The sequence below is a fragment of the Chenopodium album genome, chromosome 21 (assembly GCF_948465745.1).
Source record: "Chenopodium album chromosome 21, dcCheAlbu1.1, whole genome shotgun sequence".
Lineage (NCBI taxonomy): Eukaryota > Viridiplantae > Streptophyta > Magnoliopsida > Caryophyllales > Amaranthaceae > Chenopodium > Chenopodium album.
In genome coordinates, this window is record NC_137854.1 from 23,348,441 (window position 1) to 23,369,954 (window position 21,514).

The 21,514-nt window shown below is 37.0% G+C and overlaps 1 long non-coding RNA gene across 1 annotated transcript; it reads right to left on the reverse strand.

The window, feature by feature from the left end:
* Positions 1 to 5,825: 5,825 nt before the first annotated feature.
* LOC145602229 (uncharacterized) lies at positions 5,826 to 9,176 on the reverse strand. Its single transcript, XR_014104510.1, has 4 exons — positions 8,997 to 9,176; positions 8,355 to 8,888; positions 7,610 to 7,825; positions 5,826 to 6,830 (listed from the first exon to the last, which is right to left on the reverse strand). It is a non-coding gene; the product is annotated as an uncharacterized LOC145602229 (long non-coding RNA).
* Between the last annotated feature and the right edge of the window lie 12,338 nt (positions 9,177 to 21,514).

Consider the following 21,514-nt stretch of genomic DNA (forward strand, 5'->3'; position numbering starts at 1 on the left):
CATTAGTTAAAAAATGTAGAAAATAGGCAAGGCAGAAATCATTTAGGCCTTATTTAGGCCATTTAGGATGAAAATGCGTCCTTAAACTTAGTAAGTTGCTTTTTTATGTGATTTCAAGGCTTAGCCACCTAACACTAAGTATAATTGACATGTTATGAGAAAGAACTAGCACATTAGTTAAAAAATGTAGAGAATGGGCAAAGTAGAAGTCATTTAGGCCATTTAGGATGAAAATGCGTCCTTAAACTTAGTAAGTTGCTCTTTTTATGTGATTTCAAAGCTTAGCCACCTAAACCTAAGTATAATTGACATGTTATGGGAAAGAACTAGCTCATTAGTTAAAAAATGTAGAAAATGGGCAAAGTAGAAGTCATTTAGGCCTTATTTAGGCCATTAAGGATGAAAATGGGTCCTAAAACTTTGTAAGTTGCTCTTCTATGTGATTTCAAAGCTTAGCCACCAAAAACTAAGTATAATTGACATTTTAGTAGAAAAAACTAGCTCATTAGTTAAAAAATGTAGAAAATGGGCAAGGTAGAAGTCATTTAGGCCTTATTTAGGCCATTTAGGATGAAAATAAGTCCTTAAACTTAGTAAGTTGCTTTTTTATGTGATTTCAAAGCTTAGGCACCTAAAATTAAATATAATTGACATGTTATGAGAAAGAACTAGCTCATTAGTTAAAAAATGTAGAAAATGGGCAAGGTAGAAGTCATTTAGGCCTTATTTAGGCCATTTAGTACCAAAATGCGTCCTAAAACTTATTAAGTTGCTCTTTTTATGTGATATCAAAGCTTAGCCACCTAAAACTAAGTATAATTGACATGTTATGAGAAAGAACTAGCTCATTAGTTAAAAAATGTAGAAAATGGGCAATGCAGAAGTCATTTAGGCAATTTAGGATGAAAATGCGTCCTAAAACTTTGTAAGTTGCTTTTTTATGTGATTTCAAAGCTTAGCCACCAAAAACTAAGTATAATTGACATGTTATGAGAAATAACTAGCTCATTAGTTAAAAAATGTAGAAAATTGGCAAGGTAGAAGTCATTTAGGCCTTATTTAGGCTTTAGGATGAAAATTGGTCCTTAAACTTAGTTAGTTGCTCTTTTTAGGTGATTTCAAGGCTTAGCCATCTAAAACTAAGTATAATTGACATGTTATGAGAAAGAACTAGCTCATTAGTTAAAAATTGTAGAAAATGGGCAAAGTAAAAAACATGTTATGAAAAATGCGTCCTAAAACTTAGTAAGTTGCTCTTTTTATGTGATTTAATTTTTTGCATATTTATTTACACATGTTTAACTTAACTAATTTATTCTAACATAATGTATATATATTCCAAGTTTTGCAAGGTGCAATAGGGAGATCCGTTAACAAGCAAGGACCTTAATGAAGTACGAGACATGTTGGCATCTTTCATCACTTTCAATTTGTGAATGTTACATCATTTTGAATTTAAACTTTGTTGATTAACCTTTAGACTACTTTATTTATTGTTTGTATAGTTAGTATGGTGAAAATTTGTACTTATGTATATGATACTTTATTTATTGTATTGCATTTGTTTTTAATTATTAATGTCTAAATATATATTTATAAATCTTGTTATATATAATTATATTACAGCAAAAATTATAGCAGGAATAATTGCAGGAAAATATATATACTTTCCTGTAATTGCCACCGGTTAACCGGTGGCAATTGTCTTCCATCCTTCCAAAAAAAAAAGGTGCGTATCACAATTGCCACCGGTTAACCGGTGGCCAAAAAAATTAATACCACTGGTTGACCGGTGGCAATTAGCTGTTTTGCCACTGGTTTTGAACCGGTGGCCTTTCTTCTAGGCATTGCCACCCCCCAAATGACCACCGGTTCAAAACCGGTGGCATAGGAGGGTTTTGAACCGGTGGCCAACTTGTTTTTTCGCCTAGTGTATGTTGCCATAAATGTCTGTGGTAGGCTTTAAGTCACGATATCGGTGCAAGTTTGGAACAACTAAATTGACTGTTTAAAGGCATATTGGATGGTTCCACCCACTCAATTGGACTCCCGGAGGGTATTAGGAAGCATGGTAAACATCTCGTCAATTTTTATTTCCAGGCGAAAAAAGGTCAAAAAATTCCAAAATTGAAGGCTATAATCAACGCTTTTTGAGGAATTTTGAGGTTACGTGGACAGTGGCGAAAAGTCTTGAGACCCTAGGGGATACATCTTAGGGTCATATAATGACGTTTGGAACCACATATGAACCTTATATGTTGCCATAAATGTCCGTGGTAGGCTTGAGGTCACGATATCGGTGCAAGTTTGCAACGGGTAAATTGACTGTTTAAAGGCATATTGGATGGTTCCACCCACTCAATTGGACTCCCGAAGGTTATTAGGAACCATGGTAAACACCTCGGCAATTTTTATTTCCGGGCGAAAAAAGGTAAAAAACAATTCCAAAATTGAAGGATATAATCCACGCTTTTTGAGGAATTTTGAGGTTACGGGGTCCGGTGGCAAAAAGTCTTGAGACCCTAGGGGATACATCTTAGGGTCATATAATGACGTTTGGAAACATATATGACCCTTATATGTTGCCATAAATGTCCGTGGTAGGTTTTAGGTCACGATATCGGTGCAAGTTTAGAACGGTTAAATTAACTGTTTAAAGGCGTATTGGATGGTTCCACCCACTCAATTGGACTCCCGCAGGGTGTTAGGAACCATGGTAAACATCTCGTCAATTTTTTTTTCCGAGCGAAAAAAGGTCAAAAAATTCCAAAATTGAAGGCTATAATCAACGCTTTTTGAGGAATTTTGAGGTTACGTGGACAGTGGAGAAAAGTCTTGAGACCTTAGGGGATACATCTTAGGATCATATAATGATGTTTGGAATCATATATGACCCTTATATGTTGCCATAAATGTCCGTGGTAGGCTTGAGGTCACGATATCGGTGCAAGTTTAGAACGGTTAAATTGACTGTTTAAAGGCATATTGGATGCTTTCACCCACTCAATTGGACTCCCGAAAGTTATCAGGAACCATGGTAAACATCTCGACAATTTTTATTTCCGGGGAAAAAAAGGTCAATAAATTCAAAAATTGAAGGCTAAAATCCACGCTTTTTTTGAAATTTTGAGGTTACAGGGCCCGGTGGCGAAAAGTCTTGAGAACCTAGGGGATACATCTTAGGGTCATATAATGACATTTGGAACCATATATGACCATTATATGTTGCCATAAATGTCCGTGGTAGACTTGAGGTCACGATATCGGTGCAAGTTTGCAACGGGTAAATTGACTGTTTAAAGGCATATTGGATGGTTCCACCCATTCAATTGGACTCCCGAAGGGTATTAGGAACCATGGTAAACACCTCGGCAATTTTTATTTCCGGGCGAAAAAAGGTAAAAAAATTCCAAAATTGAAGGCTATATCCACGCTTTTTGAGGAATTTTGAGGTTACGGGGTCCGGTGGCGAAAAGTCTTGAGACCCTATGGGATACATCTTAGGGTCATATAATGACGTTTGGAAACATATATGACCCTTATATGTTGCCATAAATGTCCGTGGTAGGTTTTAGGTCACGATATCGGTGCAAGTTTAGAACGGTTAAATTAACTGTTTAAAGGCATATTGGATGGTTCCATCCACTCAATTGGACTCCCGGAGGGTATTAGGAACCATGGTAAAGATCTCGTCAATTTTTTTTTCCGAGCGAAAAAAGGTCAAAAAATTCCAAAATTGAAGGCTATAATCAACGCTTTTTGAGGAATTTTGAGGTTATGTGGACAGTGGCAAAAAGTCTTGAAACCTTAGGGGATACATCTTAGGATCATATAATGATGTTTGAAACCATATATGACCCTTATATGTTGCCATAAATGTCCGTGGTAGGCTTGAGGTCACGATATCGGTGCAAGTTTAGAACGGTTAAATTGACTGTTTAAAGGCATATTGGATGCTTTCACCCACTCAATTGGACTCCCGAAAGTTATCAGGAACCATGGTAAACATCTCGACAATTTTTATTTCCGGGTAAAAAAAGGTCAAAAAATTCAAAAATTGAAGGCTAAAATCCACGCTTTTTTTGGAATTTTGAGGTTACGGGGCCCGGTGGCGAAAAGTCTTGAGACCCTAAGGGATACATCTTAGGGTCATATAATGACATTTGGAACCATATATGACCATTATATGTTGCCATAAATGTCCGTAGTCTTGAGATCACGATATCGGTGTAAGTTTGGAACGGATAAATTGACTGTTTAAAGGCATATTGGATGATTCCACCCACTCAATTGGACTCCCGAAAGGTATTAGGAACCATGGTAAACATCTCGGCAATTTTTCTTTCCGGGCGAAAAAAGGTCATAATATTCCAAAATTGAAGGCTATAATCCACGCTTTTTGAGAAATTTTGAGGTTACGGGGTCCGGTGGCGAAAAGTCTAGAAACCCTAGGGGATACATCTTAAGGTCATATAATGACGTTTGGAAACATATATGACCCTTATATGTTGCCATGAATGTCCGTGGTAGGCTTTAGGTCACGATATCGGTGCAAGTTTGGATCAAGTAAATTGACTGTTAAAAGGCATATTGGATGGTTCCACCCACTCAATTGGACTCCCGGAGGGTATTAGGAACCATGGTAAATATCTCGTCAATTTTTATTTCCGAGCGACAAAGGTCAAAAAATTCCAAAATCGAAGCCTATAATCCACGCTTTTTGAGGAATTTTGAGGTGACGTGGACAGTGGCGAAAAGTCTTGAGACCTTAGGGGATACATCTTAGGGTCATATCTCTAAATAATAGTCCAAATCCAAGCCCAATTCATAATCCCACTCAAACTACACTTAGCCCAATCATACTTATGACTAATTAATTGCTCATGAGGCCCATTAATGGGCCTCTAACTTGCTTAACCCATTACCCTTGTGTGTGACCAATATAGGATCCATTCTAAAGGGCTTTGGGCTATTTGACTAGCCCAAAGATCATCTCTCATAGTCTAGCAATAGAGGATGACGCCCCAATAGAATGAACTTATTATATCCATAATAGTGATCCTTGATATATCTAGTAATTGCACTTATCGAAAACACAATTCCTTCAATCTCCCACTTGTCTGAGACAAGTGCGCAATATTCAAATTCCTTAAGTCATTTTGTGTTGATTTGATAATATGATTGCATCTTATGTAATCATTATTAATCTACAAATCATTCTTGAAATTTGAGTTAGAATTACAAAACAAATGGTTAGTATGTAACACATTTGAGAACGGCCATGCATTTTCTGAATTCTCCCTCTTCAAGAGGCCAAAACAAGACACATTCCTAATTAAATAGGAAGACTCTATCCAATCTTGTGGCAACCAAAGCTCCCACTAAACTTCTGAAATAACCAGGAAACACCCTTTATAATCTCCAGTTACGGGCAGACGTTTGAATGTACCACAGTTATATCATCCATTGAATGAGATCAATGTTTCACTCATGTCAAAGGAATCCACTAATAAATCCGGAAGTTCTATACTTGAACTTCAAAGTAGGTCTATAGTTCAATCATGCATCATTCATGCATATCCATGTGATTGACCGAGCATCACTACGCTTCTATAGCCCATGAAACTGCGCTATCCAAACGATCTTAACATGCTAGTCCAAATTAAAATCATTTATGTCCACTTTAATGATTTCGAACTAGGAACTTTAATAATGTATGAATTTTGTTCACCTGTGGGGTTTCATTCAAAAGGTCATCAACCTAGTAAGCCCAACAATTCATAATTATTTTGGACATTTTATTTAATATTGAAACCACAATTAAATAAGAGAAATGATACTTTCTGATTAAACATAATTCAGCAAATGAATGTATTTACATATGTAATTTATTTTCTCAAAACAAATAACAACTTCTAATTACACCATTCGCTTCAATCCAGTTGCACTAGTATGCTTCTCATGCTTAGGCATTGGAAGGGGTTTAGTAAATGGATCAGCGATGTTCTCATCCGTGTGAATTTTGCTCATCTTGACAACCCTTCTGTCAACGATCTCTCGAATGAGGTGAAACTTCCTCTCAACATGTTTGGATTTGAAGTGTGACCTAGCTTCCTTCGATTGAGCAATGGCTCTATTTTTGTCACAGTATACCTCAATTCCCTTTTGAGCACTTGGTACGATATCCAGCTTAGTCAGGAACTTCTTTATCCAAACAGCTTCCTTAGCTGCTTCAACAGTAGTCAAATACTCTGATTGTGTCGGGGCCCGGTGGCTAAAAATCTTGAGACCATAGGGGATACATCTTAGGGACATATAATGACGTTTGGAACCATATATGACCCTTATATGTTGCCATAAATGTCCGTGGTAGGCTTCAAGTCGCGATATCGGTGCAAGTTTGGAACGGGTAAATTGACTGTTTAAAGGCATATTAGATGGTTCCAACCACTCAATTGGACTCCCGGAGGGTATTAGGAACCATGGTAAACATCTCGGCAATTTTTATTTCCGGGCGAAATAAAGGTCAAAATTTTCCAAAATTGAAGGCTATAATCCACGCTTTTTGAGGAATTTTGAGGTTACGGGGCCCGGTGACGAAAAGTCTTGAAACCCTAGGGGATACATCTTAGGGTCATATAATGACGTTTGGAACCACATATGACCCTTATATGTTACAATACTTTCAATTTCATCTTTATACCTAAATAAATAAATATTTAAAAAAATAGAAATTCAAAATCACATCGTCTCTCTTGGACACCATATCTTCTTTCGTATAGGATTTTCCTCAAATGGTTACCCGAAGAAAAATCATCAATGTTTTCCTCCTGTACACAAAGAAATATAGATAATTTCAACTTTATTTAATTTAAGAAGCCAAAATGAAGTTAAGAACAGAACAAAACTATAAGGCATACACCTTTTCGAATAATTAATTATATCAAAAAGTAAGTCCTTTCCTTCTAATAACAATTAAACATATTATTCCTAAAATTATTCAAACAAACTGAAGCTCACATATAATACAAACGGATGTTATTAATTTATTAGACAGCAAGATAGATTCCATGGCATGATTGAACAAAAACAAAAATTAATACCTACAAACACAAAGTAAAATTAAGAAACTCATATCACTCTTGGCTTAGGATAAAGCGAGTCGGATAAAAAAACACGCTGAACATCTTAACCACAAATTAATTTAAACAAAAAAATAATGTCCCTAAATCAAACTTACATATTCAACCAACAAAACTTAAATTTGAGCTAATTTATCCAAAGATATCAAAGTTGTTTAGAAGTTATCCCTATCTACCTGTTAAAGGCGCTAGGTACAAATATTAACTATTCCACAGCACTATTTGTAGAGTGGAAGCTCCTCCATCTCTACGTACTAAGTCCTAAAAGGGCTCAAACTCTAAAGACTACAAATAAAATAGCAGTTCAGATTCTTGAGACAAATAGTATACAAAAGCAAAAGCTGATCTTGCAAGTCAAAGATTCAGTTGCATATAAAAAAACAAACCTAATAAAAAATTTCTTAAGCTGGAAATGATGCAAACAGTCCAGGAAGTCCAGAAAATTGAAAAACATATGCCACACTTACGGTCATTAATGTCTTCCGCAATGCGATACACACGAATAGTAGAAGTCTTCTCCATAAATGGATCAGTGGTGATAACAGCAAGTTCATCACCAGTTGAAAGATCTACATATCTTGCAGGAGAATCAAATGGGAAGGTACATAATTCCTCTCTTGTTTTAATGTTCCACAGCTTTACTGTCTGATCCGCACTGGCAGTAATTAGACGAGTAGAATCCCCTGAAATAATAGATATCATTAATAAAGAGCACAAATTTACAACTTTAAACAAGTGTAGAAACTTATTATTATTTTATTTTAAAATTAGAACCATTCCAAGTTTGCTCAAAATTCAGTTAAAGTTTAAAGTTTATGCACAACTTGAGAGTTGAGGCATTTTATTTGTTAGTTGTATTCGAGTTTTGACATTCTCTTCATGTAAGTCTTGTAAAATAGGAAAAAGAACACCTAAAAGCAAAAATATCTAGAAGTGGTTACCTTCTAAATGAGAAAATTACAGCATACCTCAATTTTTGAAATCTACCAAAATTTGAAACATAATCCAAATACAATTTACAATATTGGAAAAGTGGCTTAAAACCAGATCAAGTTCTCAAAATAATTCCTCAAAAACTCAATAATTCCACAAAAATGCAAACATCATAGCAAATCAACCAACAAACACAAACAACAACCAAATCCGAACCCTAATTAACGCAGATCTACCAAATTAGTTGAAGAAAAATTTGGAAAAAAATATAAATTATACCTGAGCAGCCTAGCTTTTAGGCGGTGAGATCGAGTACTCTCATCGGCTTATTTCCTCTCAGCACCAGTCTTAGACTCTGCCACATACCTATGATAATCTCCCTTCATCTTCAAATAAAACACCATAGAATCACCACTACTAGCAGTGGGAACAAGCTACCAAAAACATACCGACACAAATTCAGATATTTGTATTTCAAGCCAAATAAATATGCCTGTTTGGGAGAACCATTTGAGGAAAATCAGAAAATTCAGAAAAGATTTTCATATCACCATTACTAGCAGCAGGAACAATTGAAGAAAAGAGTAAACGAATTTCTCAGAAAAAGCATATTAATTTACAAGGAAGACAATTAAAAATAAAATTTAACATTAATTTCACCCGGGTAGTGAGAAGGCAGCGAATTGAAGAAGTGGATCTCTCTAATTTGGCTTGAAATTATCGAACTCCATTAATAGAACCCTCATTTTTACCATCTTCGTCATCACAATCAACACTACTCCAGTCCTCATAACTCAACAAATCAACTCAGATCTTCAAGATCCAACAACATTTATTAAAAATTGAAAAAAACTTCACAAAATCCCAAATAATGTAAGCTAAAAACACTATAATTCAAAAAGATAATCAAAAATATCATACCTCAGAGAAGAAGAAAAGAAATTCTTCTCGTTGTTGGATCTCTAACATAATCGCGAACTGAACAAAATCGCTTTGAATTCCTTAGCAAAACGGAGGGAGGAGATTGAGTGAGGAGAGAGAGAGCGTGAGAGATACAGAGAACTGAAATGAGAGAGAAAATAAAACATCGACGGCTATTATTGAAACCCTAATAGTCCAATGTAATGGGCTTACTCATTTCAGACAAGTCTATTTGTATCGGGCAATATTTTGCCGGATACTATTAAATGATTATTCATAACGGGCTTTATTTGCCTGTTAAGATTAAATGTATATTCGTAACGGACATTATTTTGTCCGTTACAAATAGTAATTATTTGTAACGGACATTATTTTGTCCGTTACGAATAATTACTATTTGTAACGATCAGATATATTTCCTGTTACGAATAATCTTTTCGTAACGGATTTTTCTATGCCTGTTACAAATGAGGTGTTACAAATGAAATTTTTTCCACTAGTGTAGGCTTGAGGTCACGATATCGGTGCAAGTTTGGAACGGGAAAATTGATTGTTTAAAGGCATATTGGATGGTTCCACCCACTCAATTGGACTCCCGGAGGATATTATGAACCATGGTAAATATCTCGGCAATTTTTATTTCCGAGCGAAAAAAGGTAAAAAAATTTCTAAATTGAAGGCTACATGCTTTTTGAGGTTACGGGGCCCGATGACGAAAACTCTTGAGACCCTAGGGGATACATCTTAGGGTCATATAATGACGTTTGGAACCATATATGACCCTTATATGTTGCCATAAATGCCCGCGGTAGGCTTAAGGTCGCGATATCGGTGCAAGTTTGGAACGGGTAAATTGACTGTTTAAAGGCATGATGGATGGTTCCACCCACTCAATTGGACTCCCGGGGGGTATTAGGAACCATGGTAAACATCTCAGCAATTTTTATTTCCAGGCGAAAAAAGGTCAAAAAAATTCCAAAATTGAAGGCTATATAATCCACGCTTTTTGAGGAATTTTGAGGTTACGGGGCCCGGTGGCGAAAAGTCTTGATACCCTAGGGGATACATCTTAGGGTCATATAATGACGTTTGGAACCATATATGACAATTATATGTGCCATAAATGTCCGTGGTAGCACTAGTGGAAAAAAAGCTATCCGTAACGGGCAAAAACAGCTTATCCGTAATGGGCGGAGGGCGTTACGTATACTGCCGTTACGGATAGGCTATATTATTCGTAACGGGCGGTGTCCGTTACAAATAACCTGTTATTCGTAACGGGCATTTCACCTGCCCGTTACAAATAACCCATTATTTGTAACGGGAATTTCACCTGCCCGTTACAAATACCTTGTTATTTGTAACGAACGTGTTATCTGCCCGTTACAAATAATATCTCCCCCAAATTAAAAAAAAAAAAAAATCCAGCATGCTGGACACATGCCGGACATCTAGCACAATTATTTTATTAAATTATGAGAAAAATTATATTTTATACAAATGAAATATAGACTTTATATATAACAATATACATGTGCAAATGTTATTGAGTATAAATTATGTAAAAATAATGGTACACAATACTTTCAATTTCATCTTTATACCTAAATAAATAAATATTTTAAAAAATAGAAATTCAAAATCACATCATCTCTCTTGGACACCATATCTTCTTTCGTATAGGATTTTCCTCAAATGGTTACCCGAAGAAAAATCATCAATGTTTTCCTCCTATACACAAAGAAACATAGATAATTTCAACTTTATTTAATTTAAGAAGCCAAAATGAAGTTAAGAACAGAACAAAACTATAAGGCATACACGTTTTCGAATAATTAATTATATCAAAAAGTAAGTCCTTTCCTTCTAATAACAATTAAACATATTATTCCTAAAATTATTCAAACAAACTGAAGCTCACATATAATACAAACGGATGTTATTAATTTATTAGACAGCAAGATAGATTCCATGGCATGATTGAACAAAAACAAAAATTAATACCTACAAACACAAAGAAAAATTAAGAAACTCATATCACTCTTGGCTTAGGATAAAGCGAGTCGAATAAAAAAAACACGCTGAACATCTTAACCACAAATTAATTTAAACAAAAAAGGTAAAAAAAATCCAAAATTGAAGGCTATCTACGCTTTTTGAGGAATTTTGAGGTTACTGGACCCGGTGGCAAAAATTCTTGAGAGCCTAGGGGATACGTCTTAGGGTCATATAATGACGTTTGGAACCATATATGACCCTTATATGTTGCCATAAATGTCCGTGGTAGGCTTGAGGTCACGATATCGGTGCAAGTTTGGAACGGGTAAATTGACTGTTTAAAGGCATATATGATGGTTCCACCCACTTAATTGGACTCCCGGAGGGTATTACAAACCATGGTAAACATCTCGGCAATTTTTATTTCCGGGCGAAAAAAGGTCAAAAAATTCCAAAATTGAAGGCTATATCCACGCTTTTTGAGGAATTTTGACGTTACGGGGTCCGTGGCGAAAAGTCTTGATACCCTATGGGATACATCTTAGGGTCATATAATGACGTTTGGAACCATATATGACCCTTATATGTTGCCATAAATGTCCTTGGTAGGCTTGAGGTCACGATGTCGGTGCAAGTTTAGAACGAGTAAATTGACTATTTAAAGGCATATTGGATGGTTCCACCCACTCAATTGGACTCTCGGAGGGTATTAGGAACCATGGTAAATATCTAGGCAATTTTTATTTCCGGGCTAAAAAAGTTCAAAAAGTTCCGAAATTGAAGGCTGTAATCCATGTTTTTTGAGGAATTTTGAGGTTACGGGGCTCGGTGGCGAAAACTTTTGAGACCCTAGGGGATACATCTTAGGGTCATATAATGAAGTTTGGAACAATATATGACCCTTATATATTGCCATAAATGCCCGTGGTAGGCTTAAGGTCACTATATCGGTGCAAGTTTGGAACGGGTAAATTGACTGTTTAAAGGCATATTGGATAGTTCCACCCACTCAATTGTACTCCCAGAGGGTATTAGGAACCATGGTAAACATCTCGGCAATTTTTATTTCAGGGCGAAAAAAGGTCAAAAAATTCCAAAATTGAAGACTATATAATCCACGCTTTTTGAGGTTACGGGGCCCGGTGGCGAAAAGTCTTGATACCCTAGGGGATACATCTAAGGTTCATATAATGACGTTTGGAACCATATATGACCCTTATATGTTGCCATAAATGTCCGTGGTAGGCTTGAGGTCACGATATCGGTAAAAGTTTGGAACGAGTAAATTGACTGTTTAAAGGCATATTGGATGGTTCCACCCACTCAAGTGGACTTCCGGAGCGTATTAGGAACCATGGTAAACATCTCGGCAATTTTTATTTCTAGGCGAAAAATGGATAAAAAATTCCAAAATTAAAGGTTATAATCCACGCTTTTTGAGGTTACGGAGCCCGGTGGCGAAAAGTCTTGAGACCCTAGGGGGTATATCTTGGGGTCATATAATGACGTTTGGAACCATATATGACAATTATATGTTGCCATAAATGTCCGTGGTAGGCTTGTGGTCACGATATCGATGCAAGTTTGGAACGGGTAAATTGACTGTTTAAAGGCATATTGGATAGTTCCACCCACTCAATTGGAATCCCGGAGGGTATTAGGAACCATGGTAAATATCTCGGCAATTTTTATTTCCGGGCGAAAAAAGGTCAAAAAATTCCAAAATTGAAGGCTGTAATCCACGCTTTTTGAGGAATTTTGAGGTTACGGGGCCCGGTGGCGAAAACTCTTGAGACCCAAGGGGATACATCTTAGGGTCATATAATGACGTTTGGAACCATATATGACCCTTATATGTTGCCATAAATGCCCGTGGTAGGCTTTAGGTCACGATATCGGTGCAATTTTGGAACGGGTAAATTGACTGTTTAAAGGCATAATGGATGGTTCCACCCACTCAATTGGACTCCCGGAGGGTATTAGGAACCATGTTAAACATCTCGGAAATTTTTATTTCCAGGCGAAGAAAGGTCAAAAAATTCCAAAATTGAAGGCTTTTATAATCCATGCTTTTTGAGGAATTTTGAGGTTACGGGGCCCGGTGGCGAAAACTCTTGCGACCCTAGGGGATACATCTTAGGGTCATATAATGACGTTTGGAACCATATATGACCCTTATATGTTGCCATAAATGCCCGTGGTAGGCTTTAGGTCACGATATTGGTGCAAGTTTGGAACGGGTAAATTAACTGTTTAAAGGCATAATGGATGGTTCCACCCACTCAATTGGACTCCCGGAGGGTATTAGGAACCATGTTAAACATCTCGGCAATTTTTATTTCCAGGCGAAAAAAGGTCAAAAAATTCCAAAATTAAAGGCTATAAATACACGCTTTTTGAGGAATTTTGAGGTTACGGGGCCTTGTGGCGAAAAGTCTTGAGACCCATACATCTTGGGGTCATATAATGATTTTTGGAACCATGTATGACAATTATATGTTACCATAAATGTCCGTGGTAAGCTTGACATCACGATATCGGTGCAAGTTTGGAACGGGTAAATTGACTGTTTAAAGGCATATTGGATAGTTCCACCCACTCAATTGGACTCCTGGAGGGTATTAGGAACCATGGTAAACATCTCGAAATTTTTTATTTCCGGGCGAAAAAGGTCTAAAAATTCCAAAATTGAAGGCTATAATCCACTCTTTTAGAGGAATTTTGAGGATTTGGGACCCGTTGGCGAAAAGTCTTGAGACCCTAGGGGATACATCTTAGGGTCATGTAATGACGTTTGGAACCATATATGACCCTTATATGTTTCCATAAATGATCGTGGTAGGTTTGAGGTCACGATATCGGCGCAAGTTTGGAACGGGTAAATTGGCTGTTTCAAGTCATATTGGATAGTTCCACCCACTCAATTGGACTCCCGGAGGGTATTAGGAACCATGGTAAACATCTCGGCAATTTTTATTTCCGGGCGAAAAAAGATCAAAAAATTCCAAAATTGAAGGCTATAATCCATGTTTTTTGAGGAATTTTGAGGTTTTGGGGCTCGGTGGCGAAAAGTCTTGAGACCATAGGGGATAATTCTTAGGGTCATATAATGACGTTTGGAACCATATATGACCCTTATATGTTGCCATAAATGTCCATGGTAGGCTTGAGGTCATGATAACGGTGCAAGTTTGGAACGGGTAAATTGACTTTTTAAAGGCATATTGGATGGTTCCACCTACTCAATTGGACTCCAGAGGGTATTAGGAACCATGGTAAACATCTCAGAAATTTTTATTTCCGGGCGAAAAAAGGTCAAAAAATTCCAAAATTGAAGGCTATAATCCACGCTTTTTAAGGAATTTTAAGGCGACGGGGCCCGGTTGCGAAAAATCTTAAGACCCTAGGGGATACATCTTAGGGTCATATAATGACGTTTAGAACCATATAAGACCTTTATATGTTGCCATAAATGTCCGGTAGGCTTGAGGTCACGATATCGGTGCAAGTTTGAAAGGGGTAAATTGACTGTTTAAAAGCATATTGGATGGTTCCACCCACTCAATTGGACTCCCGGAGGGTATTAGGAACCATGGTAAATATCTCGGCGATTTTTATTTCCTGGCGAAAAAAGGTCAAAAAATTCCAAAATTGAAGGCTATAATCCACGCTTTTTGAGGAATTTTAAGGTTACGGGGCCCGGTGGCGAAAATTCTTGAGACCCTAGGGGATACATCTTAGGGTCATATAATGACGTTTGAAACCATATATGACCCTTATATGTTGCCATAAATGTCCGTGGTAGGCTTGAGGTCACGATATCGGTGCAATTTTGGAACGGGTAAATTGACTGTTTAAAGGCACATATGATGGTTCCACCCACTTAATTGGACTCTCGGAGGGTATTAGGACCATGGTAAACATCTCGGCGGTTTTTATTTCCGGGCGAAAAAAGGAGAAAAAATTCCAAAATTGAAGGCTATATCCACGCTTTTTGAGGAATTTTGAGGTTACGGGGCTCGGTGGCGAAAAGTCTTGAGACCCTAGGGATACATTTTAGGTTCATATAATGACGTTTGGAACCATATATGACCCTTATATGTTGCCATAAATGTCCGTGGTAGGCTTGAGGTCACGATATCGGCGCAAGTTTGGAACGGGTAAATTGGCTGTTTAAAGGCATATTGGATAGTTCCTCCCACTCAATTTGACTCCCGGAGGGTAATAGGACCATGGTAAACATCTCGGCAATTTTTATTTCCGGGCGAAAAAAGGTCAAAAAATTCCAAAATTGAAAGCTATTATCCACGCTTTTTGAGGAATGTCGAGGTTACGGGGCCCGGTGGCGAAAAGTCTTGTGACCCTAGGGGATACATCTTAGGGTCATATAATGAAGTTTGGAACCTTATATGAAACTTATATTTGGCCAAAAATGTCCGTGGTAGGCTTGAGGTCACGATATCGATGCAAGTTTGGAACGGGTAAATTGACTGTTTAAAGGCATATTGAAAGGTTCCACCCACTCAATTGGACTCCCGGAGGGTATTAGGAACCATGGTAAACATCTCGGCAATTTTTATTTCCGGGCAAAAAAAGGTCAAAAATTTCCAAAATTGAAGGGTATAATCCACGCTTTTTGAGGAATTTTGAGGTTACGGGCCAGGTGGCGAAAAGTTTTGAGACCCTAGGGGATACATCTTAGGATTATATAATGACGTTTGGAATCATATATGACCCTTATATGTTGTCATAAATGTCTGTGGTAGGCTTGAGGTCACGATATCGGTGCAAGTTTGGAACGAGTAAATTGACTGTTTAAAGGCATATTGGATGGTTCCACCCTCTCAATTGGACTCCCGGAGGGTATTAGGAACCATGGTAAAAATCTAGGCAATTTTTATTTCCGGGCGAAAAAAGGTCAAATAATTCCAAAATTGAAGGATATAATCCACGCTTTTTGAGAAATTTTGAGGTTACGGGGCCCGGTTGGGAAAAGTCTTGAGACCCTAGGGGATACATCTTAGGGTCATATAATGACGTTTGGAACCATATATGACCCTTATATGTTTCCATAAATGTCCGTGGTAGGCTTGAGGTCACGATATTGGTGCAAGTTTGGAACGGGTAAATTGACTTTTTAAAGGCATATTGGATGGTTCCACCCACTCAATTGGACTTCCGGAGGGTATTAGGAACCATGGTAAACATCTCGGCAATTTTTATTTTCGGGCGAAAAAACGTTTAAAAATTCCAATATTGAAGGCTATAATCCACGCTTTTTGAGGAATTTTGAGGTTACGGGGCCCGGTGGCGAAAAGTCTTGTGACCCTAGGGGATACATCTTAGGGTCATATAATGAAGTTTGGAACCATATATGACCCTTATATTTGGCCAAAAATGTCCGTGGTAGGTTTGAGTTCACGATATCGATGCAAGTTTGGAACGGGTAAATTGACTGTTTAAAGGCATATTGGATGGTTCCACCCACTCAATTGGAGTCCCGGGGGTTATTAGGAACCATGGTAAACATCTCGGCAATTTTTATTTCCGGGCAAAAAAGGGTCAAAAAATTCCAAAATTGAAGTCTATAATCCACGCTTCTTGAGGAATTTTGAGGTTACGGAGCCCGGTGGCGAAAAGTCTTGAGACCCTAGGGGATACATCTTAGGGTCATATAATGACGTTTGGAACCATATTTGACCCTTATATGTTGCCATAAATGTCCGTGGTAGGCTTGAGGTCCAATATATGTGCAAGTTTGGAACGAGTAAATTGACTGTTTAAAGGCATATTGGGTGGTTCCACCCACTCAATTGGACTCCCGGATGGTATTAGGAACCATGGTAAACATCTCGTCAATTTTTATTTCCGGGCGAAAAAAGGTCAAAAAATTCCAAAATTGAAGGCTATAATCCACGCTTTTTGAGGAATTTTGAGGTTACGGGGCCCTGTGGCGAAAAGTCTTGAGTGATGGGAGAAGAAACGGTAGGTCGTTGGGTTACCTCCCCACCTAATCAAACAATATTTATAACTCAACAAACCCCTATAGAAGTATAGTAGTAAGTCGAGGTCGAACCTAAAGGAATGGAAATTTAATGCCTATTGTCTAATGTTAAGCTACTTCGAAGTCAAGTGCGGGGTTTATGGTACGAACTAAGACTAAGCTAATCAATGCAATGAACTTGTATAAAATCAATATAAAAGACACTAGGGGAATGGATCCACATGTAGTTGCTATAGAGAAAGGTAATTGGGGAAGTCAAACCAACTAAGTCAAGTGATGTGAGGGATGATCAAACATGCATCCAAAAGAGCATACCAAGTTATTCTCCTAGAGGTCTAACTAGCGCCAACTACGCAAAACACTAACTAGGAAACATCACAAGATACCTCAATCTAGAAATTGCCAGTCACTAATCAATGGTCCGTATCAAAGCGAGCTTACAATGCAATCTAGTGCAACAATTAAAGATGGCCAAGCTTCAATCAATTACACACATGCACATGAATCATCAACCAAGTTTAATCACATCATCAACTCCATTAATTTTCCCCAAATTACTCTAATCCATCAGTCATACATGCTTCACCATTACCCTAGCAAGCAAACTATTCACTAGCCATGGAAATTAAGATCAAAACTACACTAATCATCAATTTCATCATAAACATATTAGAAATCAAAAGATCAAATCAAAAATCAATCAAACTTCAATCAAACTTCAATCAAACATCAACAATCAACAATCAACAATCATATGAAAATCAAATGAAATCAATTAAAAACAAACTTATATTGAAATCAAAGATGAAAGATCCTTACAAACTTGATCAAAATATCAATTACAATGGAGAATTCTTGAACAATCAACCAAAAACCATGAGTTTCTCTCTCTTCAATCTTGAGTTTCTCTCTCTAAAATTCTAATAAAAAACTAAGCAAATGAAATCTATCTAAAACTTCACCAAAAATACAAGGAAATAACTATATATACAAAGGAGAAGTCGGTAATGACGTCCAAAAATAGACCCACGCCGGTGCGGTCGCACGTAGGAGAGAGAAAGGCACGCACGGAAATCATACCCAGCTGGGTGCGGGCGCACGCGCCTGATGTGCGGGCGCACGCGCCACCTGTGCGCCCGCACAACCCTCGTGTGCGCCTGCACCTTGCTGGGTGAACTTCCTCCCTTTCTTCGTCCTAGCTCATGTGGTGCACACACCATAGGTGATGGTGATGGGGAACGAAGTAGGAATCAACTTTTCTTGATATTTTTGGTGAACACAAGTCATGAAAGGTGCACACACAAGATCTTGAAGCTTGCTCTTCGGGTCCCTCTTGACTTGGAGCTCTTTGCACTAGCATAAGGCATCAAAAACAATGATAACCCTTGAAAGGAAGCTCGGGAATTCTTGGACAACCGATCATAATCCTACAAATAAAAGAGAAAAAGCAAATAAAAGGGAAAAACAACAAATAAACTAGAAAATGCACAAAATAGAGAAACTAACTATGAAAAGCATAAAATGAAGAAATCAAGAGTAAAACTAAAGAAAACTAAAGAAAAGGGTAATAAAATGAAATGAAATCCATCCAAAAAGAGATCAAATGAGTGCCATAAATGTCACTCATCAAATTCCCCCATGTTAAACTTTTGCTCGTCCTCGAGCAAAACAAAGCAAGAAAGATCAAGGGTGAAAAATTTATTGAAAATGAAAAAGAAAGACTCAAGATAGGAATATACACTAAGACTCACTGTCGTAGGACTCACGGTTGTTTTTAGCTACAACTAGCCCTTTAAACCCCAAAGTCTCCTATGAGGACGAGTGAGGTCTCGTAAGGGTATCCTAAGAGTTTGCCCCATAAATCTCCACCAAACATCAATGAGGCAAAACCATGAAAAGAAAAGACAAGAAAATGAAAACAAAACCTTTGCGAAATGGACTTACATAGAAACTATAATGCAAATGAATGAAAATCTTTCTCAAGTAATTAAGGTAAGCACTTTTCAAGATATCTAAGGTTGATTGAAACATAGGGTATGCTAGGCCACTAGTAGAAAAAAGCAATTAGCCACTGGTTAAATACCCCCCTATGCCACCGGTTTTGAATCGGTGGTCATTTGGGGGGTGGCAATAATCTGATGCAAAAGCCACCGGTTCAAAATCGGTGGCAAAAACAATTATTGCCACCGGTTAACCGGTGGCAAAAAGACTTCCCGCAAATTTTTTTTTGGGTATTAAAAACTATTGCCACTGGTTAACCGGTGGCAATGTACATGTAAATATTTTTTTTTTTTTTTTTTGGTTTTATTTGGGTTTAGTATACTCAGAAATATCATAATCAAAATGTACCAAAAACACTCAAAATCAACAAAAATATAATTTTCATTTAATTGTTATTGTACAATACCAAAAAAAAAAAAAAATTACAACATAAAAAAAAATTACAACATAAAAATCGAACAATAAAATTACAACTCAGAAATTAAAAAAAAAAAAAATTACAACTTAGAAATTAAAAAAAAAAAAATTACAACATCAAAAATTACAACATTAAAAAACAATATTCCAAAATCAATGTCTTCAATCCTTGTTGCATCAATTAACAACTGCATCAATTAAACCCAGAAATTAATAAAACTCACAATATGGGTTTTTTTTTAATAAAAGGCCACCAGTTTGAACCGGTGGGAATAATAGGTTTCCCACCGGTTTGGTTTGAACCGGTGGGAATATTTTTCTCCCTATTTTCCCCACCGGTTTTTGAAAACCGGTGGCCTTAAGGCGGTGCCAATCTTATTTTTTCACCTAGTGGGCATAGGAACTAGACATCACAATCCACGTTCATCCCAAACAATCTTACCGCGTTCTCCCCTCTAGTCTTAAATCTCCCCTTAGTGAGTATCCCAATGATTCCTCGAAGGAACCGAAAAAGAAAATTATTTAGGATACTCGACAATCTCGACTATGCATCCCCTTTCCTTAGGCAATGACCCATGATTCCCTCCCCCGAATAGTGACTCAACTATCTAGGTCAAAAGGTGTTTCCCCAAGGTTGTAACGTAAGGCATAAAGGGTTAAGGTAGGCTAATATTTTAAAATTTGGTGATTTTCCTAAAAAGTGAAGCAAAAGGGTGATCAATCCTTAACACCACAATCAAGAAATTATCAAACAAAAACAACACCCCCAAGCTTACTTGAAGCTATACTCACAAAGAAATATATACAAAAAGCGTAAACGCTTCTCCCCTAAGCTAAAATGAAGCATTGTCCTCAATGCTTAGAAGGAGAAAAGAATACATCAAAATATTTTTGAATATTTCACTTTTTCAATTTTTTTTTTTATTTGAACTTGCAATGTCCTTGCCTTTTGCTAAATTCGGACGGCTTTTTCTATAATGCAATTTATTAGTCCGTGCCTTTTATGAAGTAGGACGACTTTTTCTTAAACATTTGCCATTATTCACAAAGAAAATGATATCACAAACTTGCACTCATAGAAACCAAAACTCCAACTCATCCACCACAAACTCCATCATAAATGATCAATTTGCTTCACAAAAACCAAGAATAGAAAGAAAATGAAACAAAAGGTCAAAGTACTAAAGATGTGGCTTGAAAAGAAGGTATAAGGCTCAAATGGTTGCAAGAAGGCAAATGTAAACCCAAAAATAAAGAAAAAAACAAACTACATCAAAAATGAAAAATACCACCTCGAAAAATGTGCCTTTGTCCGTCCTAGATAGCTCGGTCTCGGGTTTAAGAATCATACATCAAGTTTTATAAATTAGGTTTGCATAGTCAAGGATCCACGCCGCTCATACAAAGAATGTTGAAGGCTTGAAAAACAATGAACCTCACATGGATGTAGCAAAAACTCACTAACGGTGTCAAATCGACTATAGGGAGCAACGACCAAGAATGCCACAAACAAGTAGAATTCGGCTTCATGATCCTCCTAGTTCAAACCAACTACCCTAGCATACACCTATCCTAGAGTCAACCGAACATAGTCTCAAACCGTGCATACCTTTACTACCTAGGAAGAAAATCATGCAAAAGACAAAGTCTGATGTATAAAGTCCAATTCAAAATAAAAATGAAAAATAAGGCCTCAAAATCACACCACAAATAAGAAAATAAAAATAAAAGAAAATAAAAAGAAAAGGAAAATAAAAGAAAATAAAAGAAAGGAAATGGAGACATAGAGAAAGGAAAATAGGAGAAATATAATGAAATGGACTAGAAAGCAAGTTAAACACATAAAATCCAAATCGACAAACAAGTGATAGATCGACATCATCGTCATCGATCCCAAACACATTACGTGTTAACAAGCATTCATCCTCGAACCATTCAACTTCCCCTAAACTAATCCTATTCTATTCAACCAAAGAAAAATAAAGAGAAAAATAAGAAAGATCTCACCGAGCTTCAAGCTTAGCAAAATAAACGAAGTAAGTAGAAACCACCTTCGTTGCATTCCATGATCAAAGATTCTTCAAGAAACCAAGTGAGA